The sequence below is a fragment of the Lissotriton helveticus genome, assembly GCF_964261635.1.
Source record: "Lissotriton helveticus chromosome 1_1 unlocalized genomic scaffold, aLisHel1.1 SUPER_1_unloc_72, whole genome shotgun sequence".
Taxonomy (NCBI): Eukaryota; Metazoa; Chordata; class Amphibia; order Caudata; family Salamandridae; genus Lissotriton; species Lissotriton helveticus.
In genome coordinates this window covers 173,766-195,279 of record NW_027611717.1, presented here as the reverse complement: position 1 = coordinate 195,279, position 21,514 = coordinate 173,766, and the positions used below count along the sequence as shown (strand labels likewise).

Sequence of the window (21,514 nt, the reverse complement as noted above, 5' to 3'; positions counted from 1 at the left end):
ATGCTGTCCACTAGTTTAAGTGGGCACCTTGCACCAGTCCAAACATCCCTTATGGTAATTAGGTTAAAGATAACCTTGGAAAGCTTTCCAAGTGGTAGCTGTGGAGAGCACCCGTTGGGCTTAGTCTTGAAGTAATGTTAAGCAGCTTGTTTTACCAGAATGCAACCTTATAGTATTGGTTGAATTAAAGGTAAACCACACAGTAGTTATAAAAATATGTATTTATTAATATAACACTCTCTAGTATCCTCTATTTGAGGATACAACACACAGCATGCAATACTTTAGCAATTAAACAATCATAAGTAGCACAATACACAGTGGGCTCCAGGGGAAGACCAAACCATATACTAAAATAGTGATATAAGAACCACGACTTGAGTCAAGACAATGTCTCGGAGGTGTAGAATCACACAACCCCAAGGAACAAACCAAAGTTGAGTACGTAGTAACCCCACGGAGGACGCGTGCTCCGTACAACTCTATGGGAGAGTCGCGGTTGAAGTTTTAAAGATTAAGGACCCTTCCCAGTGGATTACGAAGAAACCCTTTGGAACTTAGAATGTTGGAGAGCCGTGGATACCGTAGTACCAGAGTTACCTATCCCAGGGAAGCTGGGTGCATAGGGCTGAAGTGGTGTTGGAAACCATTGTCGTTCTCAATGGGAGACTTCAAGGAAATGCCACTGCTGGAAGTAAGAAGAATGTCCAGTGGAATCCACAAGTGGATTCTTGATGGAAGGAACCTGAAAGCAGAGGGGACAGAGTTTGGGTCATTCAGGAGTGACCAGGGGCTCGGGAGACGAATGCCCACCGATGTCGGGTGCCTCTGGTGAGATGAGGGTTTTTTTTTTTGGTTTTTAAAAAAAAAAACCTTTATTAGAACATTCTTAAAATACAAGTATGGGCCTACAACCGCAGGGGCCGGCCGCTATACAGAAGTAGAACACATTATATCGCGGTACAACATAGCTCATCAGCCGACGACCCTGAGGTTCGGTAACGATTCAGGATAGAACTTGTATTAGAACGCGTGAATAGGACACAGGATATAATAAAGGTTTTATTTTATATTATCTAAATGAACGGATCAGGTGCCACACAATTAAACAGGAGGATACGGGGGACAAGCCCAGAAACAGGATATCCATCTAGAAACAGCCATATGTGGGACTCTGGCGCCAATACTTATGAATCAGAGTAAACAGCAATACGATATACATTTTCGTGAGCGCCAGTTCTCAGGGCCTGCCCACCCGAAAGTCCGACTAACGTAAGAAGCATGGGCACTAAGTTCCAGGACACAGTGAAATCAGAATAAATCACAAACCATACTGATCCTAAAGGAAGAAAGGGAAAGGAGAAAAAGGCCATAGAAAATAAAAAAGGCAAAATAAAAAAAAAAACTCCAACCCCCCACCCTGCACCCCTGCCGATGGCTACAGCCTAACCCCACTAGCAGCGTGCCTGTCGCCCCAAGTAACTATAACCCTAAAGGAAGGAGAAAGAAGAATGGAGGAGGGCATATTCGTACGTGCTCCCAGCCCCTTAGTCCCCCCGCCAGAAACCGACACCCCCTATCGCAACACGACGGATATAGCGGGACCCTTATAAAGAAACTAGGGGGCATAGTGACATACCGCCCAGCCCCTTAAGTCAAACAATTGCAGATCGAGTGTCCATAATAGCCATTCCAAACCGTCCTGATTTAATTGATCTCAACCTTGACCCTTACGAACCAGCACACAAACCCTCCCCAGCAAGACCCAAAAGCACACAAACGAGTCATATCGGAGAAGGAAGTCATCGAGAGTCAATCCGTTACCACTTGTAGCCAGTAAGTCCACGAGAGCTTCAGGCACCGAAAGTCTCCCTCTCCTAGCTGGACAGTCCCGAAGTTTTTTGCCACAGGGCCGTAACATCTCCGAGGAGGGAGGAGACGACCACAAGATGAGAGAAGAGTCTACAACACAGGTCTCCGGGGGGGAACGCCATTTGATACCTCCAAAGTCAATAATGAAGGAAGGTGTAGTGGTACACTCACAACCGCGGGGACACCATCTTCTAAGGCATCATCCGATGGTTCCAATACTCGTTCCATCACGGGGTGCTTGCTCAGAGTCAAAATGGCCGCGGTTTGAACGGCTGCAGATTGCTGTTCCAACAGCAAGGCAGGGTCCGGTACCACAAGTAGCATCTCGGATAGGCTCGCATCCATTTTAGTCAATAAAACATCCACCTGTGAGTGAAACGCCCAAAGTTCTGCCAATATTGACCTCCGCGATAGCTCAGACACCGTTCGATCCATATTCTCATGCCCAATACCAATCACAATCACCCCCCCGGGTGAATCCGGCATCTCCGGGGGGAGCACACAAGATCGCTAAAGGGCAAGCGTGGACGGTGACCCGTCGTTCTCTACAGCCGCGTTCACCCTGCTTAACGCCGCAGGCCGGGGTCCCGACCCGCCAAAACCAGGCAGGGAGCCAACACCGAGTCCGCAGGGCGGGGACCCCCACCCACAGGCGGTAGCAAGCAGGGTCACCTCTCCATCAATGCTGAGCAAAGAAAACAATCGCCGCCAAAATCGGGCGCAAAAGAAACCTCCACTACGATTGACCGGACCCTGCCTGGGTCTCTCTGCCGCTGTTGTTGCACTGCAGCCTGGCCTTGGAGATACTCGAGGCCCCGGCTTCACCGCTGGAACAGGCCACAACCCTCAGCTCGATGTAACTTCCTGAAACCAGCCGATAAAAAGTTTTGGATTTCACCATCGGAGTGAGGAACAGTTCATTCACGCAGGGGCTGGGCGCAAAATCAGGATAATGTAGAGGATCTTGTGGCGGGATACAGAGGTCGACGGAGCCGGGAGCTTAAGCAGCCATCTTGTTTGCCGCTCGATGAGGGGGTTTTTGATTCGTCAGCTGCAGGGACCAGGAGACGTCGAGGACGACCAGGATCCAGATGTGAGCTGTCCCGGATGTCGAGTGCTGAGGGGTCAGTGTCCGGCGGGAACACCAACAAGCCTTGGCAACGGCAACCCACGAAGATGGTCAAGATTGGTTAGGGTCTGGCCCAACAAGGACCAGGAGACTCACCACAGCAAGGGAAGTCAGGGCAAGCCTGGAGCAACCAGGGAAGCCCAAATAAAGCAGTGTTGACCCTCAAGAGGACCCACATGCCGGAGGCACAGGAGTCGCGAGGGGACCTCAGGCAGTTTCACAAAACCTCAGTTCCCAGGGCACAGAGTGCGAGGAGGCCGAAGTCCTTGGTAGGAAATGTGCACAGAGGTTGGGGCTGTCACCCCAATGCACAAATTTGGTGAACGCCAACAAGCATATGCACTTGCAAATGAACGCGGTGCACAGGGGTATGGGTTATGCGGTCCCCACGAGGGATACTGGCCTCAAACTCGGTAAGAGGGCAGCTCGACCTCAGGGAACTTGGGAACCCACCTCCTGTGTTGCTGGAGCCTTTGTAGTCCGCAGGAGCTCAGGATCAGCAGACCGGTTAATTGTGTTACATGCCTGTGAATGCAGGGGAGTGACCCCTTCACTCCAAGAGAGATACTTCTGTAGTCTTTGATGCTCCACAGGTATGGTGCATGGGCACCGACGATGCTTTGGACGGAGAGGGAGACGAAGTCAGGCTCAGTCGAAGTCCAGCAAAGTGCAGAGTGTCCAGACGGTGGAAGTTCAGTGGTTTCTGGTTCAGAATCTTGTCCACGTCGAATCTAGGGTCCTACAGCCAGGTAAGCCCTTTGTTACCCACGTGAGAGGGTTGGACAGAATAAGAGGACCCTCCCAGGAGAGGGTCTAGACAGTGGGGAGGATACTCCAATGTCCTTGTCCAGTTTCGTGCCAGAGCCTGAGCCAACGACTCTCAGAACGGTTTGAACTGGACTAGGCACAGGGACACTAAATGTGCTTCTCGTGCAGACTTTCTGGCACTGAGGCAGTGCACCCACCCAGCCCCATTACAATATCTATTGCAAATCAGGGTTGCCCAGAAATCTTTAGGGCGTGAAGACTCGGGCAGTTCCTCTGCATATATTTCAAGTTGTATTTTACAGTAGAGTAAGTCCCGGATCCACTTTTTCAGAGTAGCAGTAGTTTTAGACCCCCAGCATTGTGCCACCGCCCGTTTAGCAAACAAGGTCGAGACAGCGACTAAAATATGGTTGCAGGGTTTGAGGTTCTTTACCCAGCCCAGCAGACAGACATCAGGAGTACACATCACGGATTCAGAGACCACATTAGTAAGCAGAGTTGTGACCTTGGTCCAGAATTGATAGATTCCTGTACAATGCCATGCAAGATGCAGAAACTCTGCATCCCCCTGCCCTCACCGAACAAAGCAGGCATTCTCCCGCAGACCAAAGCGCTTCAATTGCAGCGGTGTATAGTATAACTGGTGCAAGTATTTAAAATGGATGATGCGGAGGTTGCAATTTGCAGTTAAGCGGCCTGTCAGGGCACAGCAGAACCTCCACATATCAGGTGAGAATGAAGTTCCTAGTATCGCCACCCATTTATTATTTGAAGGGACCCTGCTCATGCAGAGGCACCCTCTAACATAAAACCCAGCACCCTGCCTTCAGGATTGATAAGGCCTGAAATAGGGTTGACTGATAGGTTTTATTTATTTATTTATTTATTTATTTATTTATTTATTTATTTATTTACGCGATTTTTAAAGCGCTGCAATTACCCAGGGGTGTCTCGGCGCTGATGCTGTAATTAAGACAACTGGTAAGAGAATACTGACACGGCAACCCTTTCTTTAGTTGCTTCCTAAGAGTGAAAGGGTTACTGAGGATGATAAGATTACTGAGAAAATAACCATGTTTTTAATTGCTTCCTGAAAATGATGAGGGTGGGACTGATCTTTATTTTTAGGGGGAGGGAGTTCCACAGTCTTGCAGCGGCGTTCGTGAAGCATCTGTCTCCCCAGTTAACACTTCTTGTTCTGGATATGTTGAGCAAATGGGCAGTATTGGAGTGGAGCATTCTGGGGGCAATATGAGGTTTAAATGATTTCTTAAGGAATTTAGGTCCAAGGTTGTTAATTGCCTTATAGACAATACAGAGGGATTTGAATTTTGTGCGGCTTCTGATGGGAAGCCAATGCAGATGTTTAATGTGTTTAGAGATGGGACTGAATTTTGAGATGCCCAGTAAAACTCTAGCTGAGGCATTTTGTATCATCTGGAGTTTGGCGATGACCTTTTCTTTTAAGTGTAGTAACTTATAGATATAGTAAACCTATATCTTTCATAAGTGGTGAAGCACCAGCTTACATAGGCTGCAATGTCAGACCTGTAGTTGCATTTTGCATGGACTCTCATGGGTGTCATAATACATGCTGCAGCCCGTGGGAGGCCTCTGGGGTACCTATGCAATGCACTGGGTACATGTGTACCATATACTAGGGACTGATAAGGGTACCCCAGTGTCCAATCTGGAGTGTACCTAGTACGTGTTTTACAGTTTAGGAGGAAAAAGCAGTAGGGTGGGGTCCTGATTAGCAGGATCCCAGCAAGACTAGTCAAAAACAGTGGGTGCAATCAGCAAAAAGTGGGGGGTAACCATAAGAAGCAGTTCCTACTTTCCTACAGTTAGTGATGAGTGGATTGGTTAGTTGTGTAGGATAGAGTTATGTACTGTTCGCAGGTGATGGTAGAAATGTGTGGTAGCTGGGATAGAAGGGTATAAAGGTGTGCTTTAGTAGTGTGTGCTGAGAAATTGGATTGTGCATAGGGTTAGTTTGTAGTCCATGAGTGGAGTACATTGGGTGTGTGTGTGTTACTCTGGTCGTGGATGGGGTTGGGTGTGTGCTGATGAATGAGGAAATAGGCAGCATTTCTGACCCTGTCCCGACCAGCTTCAAACAGACACTCACCCTTGTCCTCTCCACCCTCAGCCTCGATGCACAGGTGAGACACCCTAAGCTTTTTTTTTTTTATGTAGCCCGAACTAGACCCGAAGATATCAGGTATCAGAGTGCTTTACATGAGCACCAGTTTCGTTACAAAAGGACACATTCATTTTGTTAGGCAAGGGGAGATTAAGTGATTTGCCCAGAATCACAGGATTTTGTGCGTTGTTGTCGAGACTCAAACCTGGTTCTCCAGCTTCGAGGTCAACCGCTCTGGCCGTAAGGTTACATCCCCTCCCGTACCCTTGGCCATGGTCTTTTATATCCCTAGTAGTCAGGTGACCCCTTCAGCCAATGGGAACCCTAGCCCTATCCAATCGCAACACTAACCCTGAACCTTAGGGCCAATAGGAGGCCAAGGACTCAATCAGGTACAAAACTCTAAACCCTACGTCCAATAGAAAGCCTAACCCAAACCCAGTCCCAACCCAGTTCCCTGTCAATCATACAGAAAACCCTAAACCCTATCTCCAATAGAAAACCTAACCCTAGGCCTAGTCCCTACCCTATATTAAGTAACCAATCACACAGAAAACCCTGAGCCCTATTTCCAATAGAAAGCCTAACATTAGCCCTAGTCCTAACCCTAGACTACACAACAATCACACAAAAAACTCTAAGCCCTACGTCCAATAAAAAGCCTAGCCCCAGGAACCAATCCAAAACCCTAAACCTATCCACCAATCAGATCACTAACCCTAAGCCCTACACCAATAGAATCACTGATCCAGGACCCAATCAGAACCCTCAAATAACCAACCAATGAGAACACTAACCATAAACCAATAGAAACACCAGATGCAACCACCAATCAATGCCCCCAATAGTAGTCTATATAGGAATTCACTAAACACCCAGCAAAACCACGGGCATCACCTCCTCCCACGACCTCTGCGACAAGCTTGAATCCTACTTCCATCTGAAAATCATGGGCCTCTACGACCACTTCAATGACCAGACACCTGACGCCGGAACCACCCCCTCCCCAACAATGCCAGACAGCCTACCGTCTCCTCATGGACCCCAGTGACCACCGAAGTCACCACTTCGACCATGAAAGGCATCCACTCAGGAGCCCCCACAAACCCCTGCCTGCCACACATCTACCACAGTGCCGCCATCGCCCCAGAACTACGACGCACCATCAACACCGCCTTTAAGACCAGCACCTTCCCCAACAACTGGAAACGTGCAGAAGTCAGACCCCTGCTCAAGAAGCCCTCTGCGGACCCCACTGACCTCAAGAACTACCGACCCATCTTCCTCCTCCCCTTTGCGGCCAAAGTCACTTAGAAGATCGTCAATGCCCAGCTAACAAAATTCATTGAAGAAAACTCCATCCTTGCCCCCTCCCAATCCGTATTCTGCAGCAACCACAGCACTGAGACAGCTCTACTCGCCGTCACAGACGACATCCGCATCCTCCTCGACCAAGGGCACACCGCGGCTCTGATCCTACTTGATCTCTCAGCTGCATTTGACACCGTCTCCCACCGCACACTAACCACCAGGCTCCACAACACCGGCATACACGGAACCGCCCTCGACTGGATCCGCCCCTTCCTCTCTGCAGAACCCAAAGAATCAGACTGACACCCTTCCTCTCCAAACCTACGGAAATCAACTGCTGAATACCCCAAGGATTGTTGCTTAGCCCCATGCTCTTCAACATCTTCATGGCCCCCCTCGCCGACATCGTCAAACAGCATGGACTCACCACCAGACTCCATTTCCAGGAAGGAATGATGGACGTTGCATCCTCAATGAGCAGCAGCTGGCTGAAGCTCAACTCGGAGAAGACAGAGGTCCTCGTCCTTGGACCCTCCCCCTCTGCACGGGACAGTACCTGGTGGCTCACCGCCCTCGGCAGCCCTCCAACCCCCATGGACCACGCCCGAAACCTTGGCATCGTCCTCGACTCCTCCCTCTCCATGACCCGACAGGTCTACGCCGTCACCTCTAGCTGCTTCAACACCCCCTGCATCCTCCGAAAGACCTTCAAACTGATCCCCACCGAAAAAAAGAAGACGGTCACCCACACACTCATAACCAGCAGACTGGACAATGGAAACGCCCTGTCCGCCGGGATCAACAGGTCTCTGCTCCACAAACTCCTGACCATACAGAACACCGCAGCCAGATGCGTCCTCTGCATCCCTCGACATAAACACATCACCCAACACCTGTGTAACCGCCACTGGCTCCCCATGGAGAAGAGCGTTACTTTCAAGAAACTCACCCATGCCTACAAATGCCTCCACAACACCGGCCCCCAATACCTCAACGAAAGGATCTCCTTCTACGTACCCAAGAGAAACCTCTGATTCGCCGACCTCGACGAAACCCCACGCAGCAGAAAAGCCAAAACAGGTGGAAGAGCCTTCTCATCGCGGCCAAGACCTGGAACAAGCTTGCAACCGACATCAGACGTTCCCCCTCCGTGAACATCTTCAGGAAGACACGCAAGACCTGGCTCTTCTACTGAAAAGAGCTGCTTCTCCCCCCCCCCTCCTCCCCCCAGCACCTTGAGACCCTCATGGGAGAGTAGCACGCTTACAAGTCCCCTAATTGATTGATTAGATCTAAAAGACGCCTACTTTCATATTCCAATTCATCCCGCTCATCTCAAATATCTCAGGTTTATGATAGCAGGCGAACATTACCATTACAAGGTACTTTCATTTGGCGTCATCACGGCCTCCAGAGTGTTCACCAAATGTCTCGCAGTAGTAGCTGCTCATCTCAGAAAACAATGTTTACATGTCTTCCCTTACCTGGACGGTTGGCTTATCGAAGCGAGCACTTACCAAAACTGTATACTACACACTCAGACAACAGTACACCTACTTCACCAGTTGGGTTTTACAATAAATGCACAAAAATCTCACCTGTATCCGGCACAAGTGTAATCTTATCTGGGAGCTTCCAGCAACACTCTCAAAGCTCTAGCCACTCCAAATATAGCCAGGATTCACAATATCCAGGTCACACTATTACAATTTCAACCCTACCAATCATTACCAGCCAGAGTCTTCATGCATCTGCTGGGAATGATGGCATCCTGCGTTGCAATCGTACCTCATGCAAGGCTTCACATGTGTCCTCTGCAGCAATGTCCAGCGAGTAAGTGCAATCAATCACAGGGTCTACTAACCGATCTAGTGTTGGTAGACAGTCGCACCCATCGCTCTCTGCAGTGGTTGAGCCCTCAAAACTTAGCAAAAGGGCGGCCTTCCATAGACCTGATTCCACAGACTATACTCACAACAGACGCATCGTTAAAGGTTGGGGTACCCATTTCAATATTACACAGTACAGGGCTGTGGTCGGACAAACACAAACATCTTCACATCAACTACCTGGAACTTCTAGCAGTGTTCCTAGCACTCAAAGCTTTTCTCACCCAACTTGTAGGCAAGACTGTCTTAGTACGCACGGAGAACATCACAGCAATGTACTACCTACAGAAACAGGGAGGGACTCACTCTCTCCAGCTGTCACGCTGTGCACAAAGCATTTGGAATTGGGCGATTCACCAAAAAAATCCATCTCCTAGCAGAACACCTCCCAGGGGTAGGCCATCAGATTGCAGCCCTGCTGAGCAGACACAGGCAGCAAGTAAACAAGTGGGAACTTCATCCCCAAGTTCTTCTTCCCTACTTTCAAAAATGGGCTTTTCTACAAATAGATCTGTTTGCAACAGTATTGAATGCAAAATTCCCAAACTTTGCATCTAGGTTCCCACAACCAGCATCCAAAGGCAATGCCCTATGGATGATTTGGTCAGTTATATTTGCTTACGCTTTTCCGCCTCTCCTGCTAATTCCACTACTTGTTCGGAAACTCAGACAAACTTCCCTCACACAGATCTTAATAGCCCCCACATAAGCTCGCAACCTTGGTACACCACCCTGTTAGAACTCTCAGTGGTTCCACATCAAAAGCTACATCTCACACATTGTCTCCTAACTCAGATCCATGGGGAAGTCGGACATCCAATTCCCAGAGAACTCAACCTAACGATTTGGCTCCTGAAGTCATAGTTTGTTATTTACAACTACAACCAGACTGTATGAATATTCTCAAGGAAGCTTGAAAGCCTACTACTAGAGCATGTTATGCAGCAAATGGAAACGTTTTGTTTCCTATTGTAACAACAACAATATCAATCATCTTGATGAGTTTGTGCAGAACATCATTTGTTATTTGTTGCATTTACATCAATGTGGATTAACTTACACATCCATTTGTTTACACCTGGGAGTCGTAGCTGCATACTTGCAAAATAGACAACACCTATCTCTCTTCAGAGTACCAGTGATTAACGCCTTCATGGAAGGATTAAAAAGGGTTATACGGCCAAGTATTCCACCTGCTCCAGAGTGGAACTTAAACATAGTCCTTACAAGGCTAGTGGGCCCGCCTTTTGAACCAATGCACAAATGTCCGCAGAGTTGATGTACTTCAGGCATTACCAATACAAGAGCCTTTCTTTCAACTTCACAACAATAGAGTGGTTCTACGTACCAATCCTAAATTTCTCCTTAAAGTAGTTTTTGCTTAGGGGTAATTTATGTGCGATATCAAATTAAAATAATATAACATTAGCATTTTCATTACTAATTGAACCATCGTAATTCTTGTATAGAATTTGTGCTGCAATGATAATAGAATCAGATAAAAGTAATTAGCAGTATAAGCACATTGAACAAAATAAATAGTTCCGCCATCTTTCTCAAACAATGTACATATGCAAGCATATAAAAACTATGTAGCGTTTTCCTACTATGCTTTCCAGTGTGTGTCTATGTGTGTCTGTCTCCCATTCCCTGTAGGGAAAGTATGTAGCTCCCCGTTGTAGAAGAGTCAGTCAAGAAGGAGCACACTGCATTGAATAATTTTTTGGTGTGCACTTTTTATTAGTATTACAGGAAATCACAATGATTGATTGTCTCTTTTATATTCTTCTTTCCCACAGGGTCTTCCACTTCAGTCCCTTAGGTGAGCCTCGGCCGCCGTTGTTCCTCGGACAGAAGGAAAAGACTCAGGTAAGTGTTTTTGCTTTAGGGTTTAATCAAGGGAGGATTTGAGGGATAAATAATAGCTATGCATAAATGTCAAGGGAGGGGGTAGAGGTTGGAGCAACCAAAGGAAAAAGAGTAGCCGATGATTTCTGCTTTTGTCTTTCTTTTCCGTCTCACTTATTTCCTTTTCCCTGGGTCCCTTTCAACCCTCAGCCTCCCCTCCCGTCCCTCTCTGACTCAGCCCCTTTCCAAAAACCCCGTAGACGCCCACGTACCTGGAAGAGCCACGTCCCTCCGGGGCCATGGTGTGGTGACTCCGCGTCCTTCAGTGAGGTCTGGTCATCTGCTTCGGCTTTCCCTTCTCCGCCAGGTTCGGGTGTTCTGCTCGCCGACAAGCTGTGACCTACCCTGGGCTCTGGTTCTCTCTCTCATAAGGCTGTTAGTCCTTCTCTGTCTTTCCGGTCTCCCCCCCCCTGGTTTCTCCGCCTCGCGTTCCGGTTCCACGTGTAGCTGTACCAATTACTGACCAACCTGACATGCTCGCCGCCCCCGCCTTCTTCAAATGTGTATCCTCTGATGTCCATCCTTAGACTCCGGCTTAAAGGGGCCGCCTGCCGATTTCCCTCTCTCCACTTCTTGATGACAGCAAAGCGGACAACTGGTAAAAGGGTACTGTGAATATAGGAGGGGAGAAATATATGAAGGGGTTACATGGCACTCCTTATCCTCTATCCCATCGTCTACCACAGGGGCTACCTGACACACCCCACCCCCAGACACACCCAAAAATAGCTTATCCTAAAAACCCACCTCCCAAAAACAAGATACCAAACAAAAGGAGAATCTTAGGAGCTTCAGGTGATGTCCCTAGTGTCTGATTACTGGTGTTTGTTTAGGTTTACAGGAGTCCAGAGGTTACATAGCAAACCTTGTCTATGCATGCCGTGTATTTTTCATTCATTATTGTCGTATTTATGTAATCCACTCATCGCGTGCCCGAAGGGAGATGTGGGTGGCTACAGTTGTTTATATAGCGCCAGATTAGATCAGGTCTGTGTCTCCTGCTCCACAGCTTGTAACCGTAAAAGTGCATCCCTTGGAAGCAAATCCACTTGTATTCCAGTTTAAGCATATTTATTCTCATAGAATCACTTTCGAAATCCTCTGTTCCGCAAGTAAATTTAAATTCAGTTTGCCCCAATTCATTTTGGGGGTTCTCCCTTCATCAGGGTGCGCATGTGAGGAATCTATGTTGTATGTTGTGTGCGGAAAATAGTGACATATGAATTAATTGCAATACAATCTAATCCTACAGATACATAAATGAATAGTTTACTGCATGTCGTGGTAGAGCCGAACCGCAAGTCTGCGTTTGTGTTATACCAGGGTCTCCACCTTTTCGATAGTGAGAGCTACTTCTGATCGAAGAGAATCATCCTGATCGACTGCCTTTATCACGTGGCTTGGCTAAGGGTAGATGAATGCCAGGGTCTTCATCTTTTCGATAGTGAGAGCTACTTCTGATCGAGGAGAATCATCCTGATCTGCTGCCTTTATCACGTGGCTTAGCTAAGGGTAGATAAATGCCAAGCAACTTAATTGCGCCCCTAGAGCGCCCAGTCTTGCTGCAGTGAGCACATAGCATTTGTAGCACTGGGTTAGGAAAGGTTTCCCTGTAGGGCCCCTAAGCCTTTGTAGCACTGTTAGGTTTACCTGCTGGACCCCAAGCATTTATAGTACTGGTAGGAACAGTGCATCTGTGGGGTCCCCAGGGACGCGTTATGTTCATTTTATTCTTATTAACGAATCACATCTGAGAGGTGAGTGTTTCACTGAGGGTTGTGGGCTCTTTGTCATGCAATACATGGGATGTTATTGTTCTCTCTGAGTGAGTGTGAAGACAGAAGACTTCTATTATCTGGTGAGTTGCCCTTCTGTTCATTGGCTCCTGTCCAGATCCTGGCCCTGCTTTAACAATTCAAGATTAATGTTCAGTAGTGGCAGTCACAGTATAAGGACTGTGAGCAAGACCTGCTGTAGAGTTTTTGCTGTCCTAGGAAAAATGTCTCAATGTAGGAAAGGGCCTGTTTTGGACATGGTAGCCTTCACTTTTTACCTGGAAAATGATATAGTTTTTACTGGAAGTGGACAGGGTCCCTGCCAACCAGGTCCCCTGAGCCCGATCTCCTTCCCTAAAGTGTACCTGTCGTTTCCCCGAGGTTCTCCCCATTAGCTCATTTATAAGTCCCTTGTAAAAGATACCTCTGGTACCAAGGGCCTTGTTGTTGAAGAGGGTCTCTAAAGGCTGCAGCATAAATTATGCCACCATAAGGGACCCCTCACCAAGCACGTACATCGATACATACTGCCACTGCAGCTGTGTGTCTTGGTGCAGACAAAACTGAAGAGTCGACATGGCACACATCCCTGTATGCGATGTCTATAGGGATTGTCTCAGATGTAGGTAAGCCACCCCTCTAGCATGCCTTATAGTGCACGCTGCTTTAGGGATATCTCCTGTGAGGGCATACCTGCATGAGCAGATTTGCCCCTGCAATATCCTTGTTGATTCCGGGATATTGCAAGTGACCAGGGAAGCTCTATAGTAAGTACATTGGCTGGACACTTGTCATTACGAGTTCCACAGCTCCATGAAGGTTTCACTGAAATATGGGATATTTGATACCAAACATCTCAGCATAATAAACATGCACTGATTGCAGTGTCCAATTTATTACAACTAGTACACAGAGTGCCCCTTAGAGGGGTCCCCTAAGATCTACCAATCCTTAGTGTGGTCATTGACTGCCCTGAGCCAGCCTGCTACCACCAGACAGTGTCCTGACCTCATGGGTAGAGTGTCTGTGCGTCTGAGGTCGAGAACAATGCCTTTCCTGGGTGGAGGTATTCACAGCTCCCCCTGGTCAGGCAGAGCCATCTGTGGCAGGGATTTTCAAAGGCCTTGCTGCATTTGTAATGCGACCCCAGCCTCTTCTGTTAGAGCGAGCAATCGCTTTTCCGGTCCTCATCCCCTTTTAGGCGCGAGGACAGGTGGGAAAACTTAGATAGAATAGGAGGTGCGCCCCCCGCCCCCTCTTTCAACTCCACCCCTCAGATGCTGGAGGCGAGGTGAAGTACACTTTTTAGTGCCCACCATCTTGAAGATGGTGGGACTTATCCAATCAGGGCTAGGACTGTGTCCCCTTCCCACAGGAGGTGGGCATGATAGAGGGTATAGACACCCCAGGAAAGGGGCCCATTAGCCTCTACCTGTCACTCCCTTGTAACACCATTAAATCAAGATTTTAGGTGACATCCCCAGACCCTGAATTTCAGTTCTTGGCGACCTAAGAAGAGCTGGGCATTGCGGCCTTCTCTGCTGGTGAGGATCTGTAGAGAACTACGGACTTTGTCCCAGTCCTACTGGCCTGTCTGCATCCCTGGATGATCCTGAACCAAAAGGCAAGTCGTCTTGCAGCCCAGCGACCTCCAGAACCTTGGGAGGACTACCTGCCTTCGATAAAGGGAAATCTAGTTTTATGTAGTGGTATTTGGCCTGGGAGTGTCAGGACAAGCCAAGCTATGTTACTCACTCTATATTTGCAGACTTTTTGTTTTTGGACTAATCACTCTCACTAATGTGCACCGTATTTTCGGTGTCAACACCATCGATTGAGGACTAGTTCAACAAAAAGAATTTTAAAAAGTACCTGTGTCTTGGCAAGATAAACAGTGTGCAGGTCATTCATTCAATCGAGTCTGTTGTTGAGCTCTGAGTTCAAGCTGCCATTTAATGTAAACTGGGTCATTGATTTGGCAGTATCAGTATCTGTAGTTAAATTAGACAAAAATGAGTTCTAATTGCCACCTCACTGGCACCCTGAATGGCCGTAATCCAATCACCATCGCCAAGCGTGCCTAGATCCCTCTCCCACACAACCCTCCACGTCCCCAAGGGATCCAGGGAATTGTAGATCAACTTCTTAAAGATGGTTGAGATTGCTTTTTCAGTCGGGGGATTAGTTAGCAGCTGGTCCTCCAGTGGGGATTCATCAAGCAACTGCTCTCCTACACAGATGTGACCTTGCAGAGCGTGACTCACCCGAAATATGAGAACCGTTTTTATTCACCTAATTTATACTTTTGTTGGAGGATCGTGCTGTTCTAAGCTAATCAATCCCCATTTTGTGAAGCCCTGCCATCCTCCCACTGCACTTAAGAGATCACCATCGTACAGTGGAGTAATTTCAGTCAGCTTACCTTCTCAGCCTAAATACTTGGTAGCCTCTCTCCACACCTTTACCAATGTTTGGGTATGAGTAGGTAGGGTGCACTCATACTTTATTCGATACAGCACCAGGGAGGGGTAACCTCTCTTGCCCATGGCCAATCTATCTACCCGGTAAGCAGGATCCTCACGGTCCACAAAAACCCAGTTGTTGACAGCCCTCAGCTGCGTGGCCCAGTAATACTTGTGAATGCTCCGGACCGCCAGTCCACCTTAATAAATTCCCCTCTGCAACTTACTCAGCGCGAAGTGCCACCATCCCACAACAGGAGCCAAAGTTCTCGGTCTACCCTTGAAAGAAAATGTCTGGTGGGATCTTAAAGGACGTTTTTTTCATGATGTACAGGAGACCCTGGAGGGTCATCACTTTAAATAGGACCACCCGGCCCAGTAAGGAAAGCGGAAGTGCCCGCAAGTGTGGGGCATCCCAGCAAAGCTGGTCTAATTTCAGAAGTATGTTCCTGCCTGTGGCTCTCTTGTAATAAACACGCCCAAATATTTAAAGCCATGTAGTGCCTCCCGAACTGTGCATCTAAAGTGCAGCCGCAGGGTCCCTGCCTGCAGCAGGAATATTAAGGACTTCTTCCAGTTGATATTATATCCTGAATAATCTCTAAATATGTGAAAAATGTGTAGGATTCGTTCACTCGAGAAGGCTGATTACGTGTCCTAGAGCAAAACGTCAGCATAGAGGGAGATTCTCTCATCCCACTCCTGATCAACTGGAATACCCCATACGAGAGGTCCTGGCGAACCTACGCACGTGAGAAGAACATAGGAGATAAGGAACATCCCTGTCGACGGCAAAGACTCGGGAGACTGTTTTATTGACGTGCATGCGCGCTAGAGGGGCCACATACAAGAGCCTGTCTGCAGCTCCACTGGTTCAGCAAAGGATTCCCCTGTTGCATGTGGTATGCCATTAAGGTGTCGGAGGTATAAGCGCGTTCCCTGGTGTGGCATGAATCCCGAATGATCAGGATAAACCACTGTTGCAATTACTGTCCGCAGGCAGATCGCCAGAGCCTACGCAAGGACCTAAGTCTCAAAATTAAGCAGGGAGAAAGGTCTATAAGACCCACACTCAGTTGCTGCTTCGTCCTTTTTAGGGATGACCACCACCTCAGACATTCTTTGGTCCTCTGGAAGGCGCCCTTATTTTCAGGCAGTCTGAAACCTCCTCTGGAGGCACTCCCTGATTTTATCCATCATGCTTTTATATAATTCTATGGGGAGCTCATTAGGCCCCGTTGCTGGCCGTGTTTGCAAGGCTCCTATTGTCTTATTTATTTAGTCTACTGTCAGGTCTTGGTCTAGTACGTCTCAGTCCTCATTCGTTAGCATTGGCAGGGTCAGGTCTTTCAGGAAGTCTCTCCCAGTATTTCCGTCCCCTTGTTGTCAGTGTCCTCAAGGATCACTGGCTTGAATTCATCCTATTGTTTGAGAAAAACAGTCCTAGGCAATCTGAGATATAGACCTCCCAATAGACAATAAAATAGAACAGTACAGTATGTAAATTAAAGACAGTGGAGAGGCAAAAAGTGCAAAATGTACATTGAAATTTTAATAGTTTTGTTTAAAAATCTCCAAAAAATGGAGACAACATAATATATTACAATTCATACATATAAATCCACATAATTAGTATACAATCAATGAAAAAAAAAAAAATATAATAAAAAGTGGCACTAAGGTCGTAATTTTGTCTCGACACGCGTTTCGGCGTGTAAAACGCCTTCTTCAGGAGTAACCACAAAGTTTGCTTTCTTCTGTAGAAAGAACCTTCCGAAAATGTCTGAAGAAGGAATAGTTTGTATATACCTGTGTGAATAGAAACAATAGTCCAAAGTGGAGTCTAATCAGAAGGTTGTTCGAAATTCATTCGTAGTAAAAAAGCTTTGTTTTCCTAGTCGCATTTGATTGTAGTTAGAAGCTCTAGTAGCAAGGGACTTATTTCTATTTTTAAAATACCCTGATAAAGTCAGTCGTTGCTGACGAGAATCAATCTCGGAAACGATTTCTAGGACGATATGTGTGGGACCTCAAAATCTGGTAAACTTTCTTTAAGATATATCACGTAGGCCCGGCAGGAAATGGCCGGCGGTCGTCACTGCATGCGGTAAATAATGCCCCGAAGTGTTCAGAGCGGGGTGATTATAATACACGCAACAGGATAAAGTGCAATGTATAGTGGACCTCACGCTCTGATAAACTTCTTTCGAATTTTCAGCAAGCGCCCGGCAAGAAGATGGCCGTCAGCGTCTCTAGATAAATTAGGCCTATAGCACGCAAGCTGATTCAACAGGCCGCCCCTTCTCCTTAACCACTTCCATGCTAATGACAAGGTCAGCTCGTCATGCAGTGCCCATTCATTTTAATGGAAATTAGAGTAAATTACTAGAATTGCCTTAGCACCAAGGGGTTAAAATAGAAGTCTGCTCCATCTCTGATACAAGCTTTGAACGTCTTGTCTTTTAAATATCACGGATCAACCCTTGGGGGTAGCATGAAGTCCACAACTGGACCATCGAGTTGCAACTCCACCAGTGAATGGTCTGAGATTCCCCCTTCTATGTGTGCAGCGGCTCTAAAATCATCTTTATGGACAGTCTGGCTGAAAAGATAGTGCAGGCATGCCAGACTACCGTGTGCTACAGACTGGTGCGTCCGGTTCTGATACCCTCTTCCCCTCTAGGGGCATTTAGGAGTATCATGAATATAGTATAGGGTCAGTTCTGTCACTCCAGTCACCCCAATGCGTGTATGCTCTGTTGTAAGTGTCTTACCCTTTCACAGGATGAGTCAGTCTTGTCTGGGTCTCTTTCCTGTTTCCCAACACTTGAATGGCACGCCCGAAGACTCGAGAGAGCAGTGACCCACCAGCAGGCTTTTGTGGAGCGCTTTTGTCCTGGATATAGTGCTGCATTCAGTAGGGCACCCACTCTGTCTTTTCTTTGCAGTTACCAGAAGATTAGCAGTCCCAAGGTAGCAGTCACACCTGGACTGTCTGTAAGTGCAGCCCCCTCTGGAGGCCCGACCTTCAGCAATTGAGCCCACACTGTGGCCGGCTGGACCACAGGCGTAAGCTCAGACAGGATGTTCGACACTGGAGTAGTTGTAGTCCCTCATGGGCCTCTAACACAGAGTAGTCAGAAATTCAGCAGCTAAAAGCCCAACACAGGCTCTCCAGGAAGTCAGTAGATTCAGACTCTGTTGTGTTAGGAATTTGGCAAATGCAAATGCAACCTTTTTTTTTTTTTTTTTTTTTTTTTTTTAGGTGTTCAAACTGCTTTATTGATAAGAGCACATAAGGATACACAGCTTGAGGTGCCTACGCAAATGCAACCTTGAATGGGCCTATTGGCAGCACACAATCGTCCTACTGGGCCTCAACAGTCATGTTGTCGTTGAGTTTTATTTTCTGCCTTGAACTGTTGGGAGAGTCTTGGCATCCCTCAGACTTGCTGGTCCTGCTGGATGGCTTTCCGGCTCGCCCTACAGAGAACGAGGATGTGTCGGACCTTGCTTTTTCCAGGACAGCCTTGTCCTCCTGCTGGATAGTCAAACTCCCTTCCCTTTCTTACCAGACAGGCAGGCTTCTAGGCAGACTTCTAGGCTCTTCAGGACAGGTACCCAGCTTCTCCATTAAGTAATTCAGCCTGCAGGTGATGTCCCTTCAACTTAGATAAATTGTCAGGCTGACACCATCCTTGGTGTCACAGCAGGCACCGGAGTACTTTGTAGAGCACATTATTCCTCGGTCACAGAGGACTTTGAACTCGGGTATAAATGAGGGATAGATGGTCCCACTTGTATACACAACTGGCAGGCAGGAGATGCGGTTTACTCTGTTGCACTCTCACATTGCATTTATGCTACGCACACCAACACCCTAAACATGCACTTGATGTTATCGCAAAATCTGGGCACAGGTATAGAAATGGAGCATTACATGGGTGTGTCAGTAGGAAGCCACTACACTGACCATGTTCAAAGATCTCATCAGGCTATTGATCCTTACAACAGGGTGCATTGCCACCACCGCTCTAGCTGTTAAACCCATGACAGTCCTCTGCCTTAAATAAGGGCACACTTGGTGTGACCCTCCAGGTCACAGGACCGGTCCAAGACCTCTCATAGTCCCTTGTTAGAAGTTGCACAATACTGGGGTGGCAGAAAAATTCAGTCTAATTTTCCTGTCTGGAAAAAAATGGTATCCTGTTTTTCTGCACCCGGTACATCCAGGTGCCGAAAAACCTAACAAAGGATAATCAGATGGAATAAAATGAACACATGAAAGTACGCCTTAATTTCATTGCCCTTGATTGATACTCTGGACTATAGTTGAGGGATATGTCTAGGCATAGTCCTCGCAATACACAATAGATTTGCGTGCGGCAGAGGCCAAACTCAAAAGTCAGAATACCAGATACAAGTAGGTGGTACCTCAGGGCAGGGGAAAATGCCTGTTGTCCATGGAGGGGAAATTCACGTCCCAGAAATCTAGATTAAAAGTTAATTAATAGTATCCTTTTTTAAATATCTGTTTGGTGCCAGTGCATATGACTTTAATTTCTGCCTTTGGGATTCAATGTTAGAAGTACATAGGGTCCATGTATCCTTTCTGAGCTTAATAAAATGTTGGAAATTCTATAAATCCTCACTCCTACATCCAAGTACTCTCAGGCTACTATTCTACACTCTGCTCTGTCTGAAAAACAGCTTAACATTTTCAAAATTCTGCAACTCTGCATTGATATGACTTGTAAATTATATTTTTGGAAATGTTCATGTATTAACTATATATTTTTAATTCTATAGGTGATTGAAATTACTGACGAAGAAAGCAAGATTTAGCACCAGGCAACTGAAGTCAGTGCCATAAGAAGGATTATTTTGAAAAACTGAAGGACATCCAGCATTCTACGTTTAAACAATTTCCAAAATCTAGGTGTGGCGAGGAAGTGGGAGCTGAGGAAAGTACTATACTGTAAGTGAAGTCTATAATTTAGTATTTCATTAACCCAGAGCAAAGTCATATCTGTGTACAGAATAACGTTCATCTAAAACATCATGTAATTCCAGAGAGGAAGCACACACTGCATAAAAGAAAGTTATAACAAAATGTTTCTTCTGCAGACCATCAAAGAAAAGACGCTGAGAGAAGACTCCGAAGCTGACACGTTAACAACCGAAATATTGGAAAATGACCTTTGATCAACAACCATTTTTAACCAGTTACGCAAGTTTGAGACTATCTGCCTCTGGGTAGAAAACCACGACCCACTCTGCTCACTCTTGCGAAAACCTTAAAAATTCACCACTTTATTGTGTTCATAACAATCTAAGATTGTTTCCTTTTTATTGTGTACTGTTCTGTAATTCTATGTAAATCGCCTCAACATTATCTGCTGTGCGTGAGTGATATGTAAAACTGTTAAAGATAAAAATGGATTAAATGAGCACAGTTGCGCTATAGGTAATGTAAATACATCCTCGTCTTCAGAACTACAAATCTTAACCTTACACCAAACATAGAAAGGGTAAAAGGAACTGATGTTCTGCGACTGGTGATCCACAATAGTACTGTGCACGTTCTAACACCCTCAGTTACTGCCATGACGTCAGTACAAAAAGGTACTTATCAGCTTAATTATTAAATATCAGACTAACACCTTATCACTGCATTATTAAGAACCTATACAAATAAATTTGAGAAAGTCTTCAGTCACAAAATAAGTTGCTGCCGGATAGGCTATAACCTAAAGACTATTATCTGCTAGAAACATTTCGACAGGTGTTACAGGGCTGCTTCCAGACATAGTTTGCTCAATTGAAGTGTTAAGAAGAATACACACAATTTCTTTTAGAGATAAATGCTGAACATTATCTAAACAAGCCTGACTCTAAAATCGGGTTCCCTCTTACCGTGGCATATAAGCACGAGAAAACTAAACGTAGAGATATTAACTCTAGGAATACACCTTATAAAACACGGACTGTGAGAGCAAATTCAGTGTTCAAAACCACTTCAAAGAAGGCAAAATAACCTAATTTGGGGGGAAAAGTTACATGTGCCAAAATAGACACAGCCATAAATCTTATCTCACAGAATTTGACATAATGCACACTGGGGGAATCCACTCACAGTGCAAAGTATGCCAAAAAAGTTTCAAGCGTAAATCTTATCTCACTGAGCATATGAGAATCCACACTGGGGAAAACCACTCTCCGTGCAAAGTATGCCAAAAAAGTTTCAGGCGTAA

At 46.5% G+C, this 21,514-nt stretch overlaps 1 protein-coding gene and 1 long non-coding RNA gene across 2 annotated transcripts in view; both read left to right on the top strand.

The window, feature by feature from the left end:
* Positions 1 to 21,514, top strand: part of LOC144806444 (uncharacterized) — a 273,935-nt gene that overhangs the window by 162,010 nt on the left and 90,411 nt on the right. The window lies entirely within an intron of this gene.
* LOC144806446 (uncharacterized) lies at positions 10,913 to 20,603 on the top strand. The gene is made up of 3 exons (XR_013605802.1): positions 10,913 to 10,984; positions 20,070 to 20,238; positions 20,388 to 20,603. It is a non-coding gene; the product is annotated as an uncharacterized LOC144806446 (long non-coding RNA).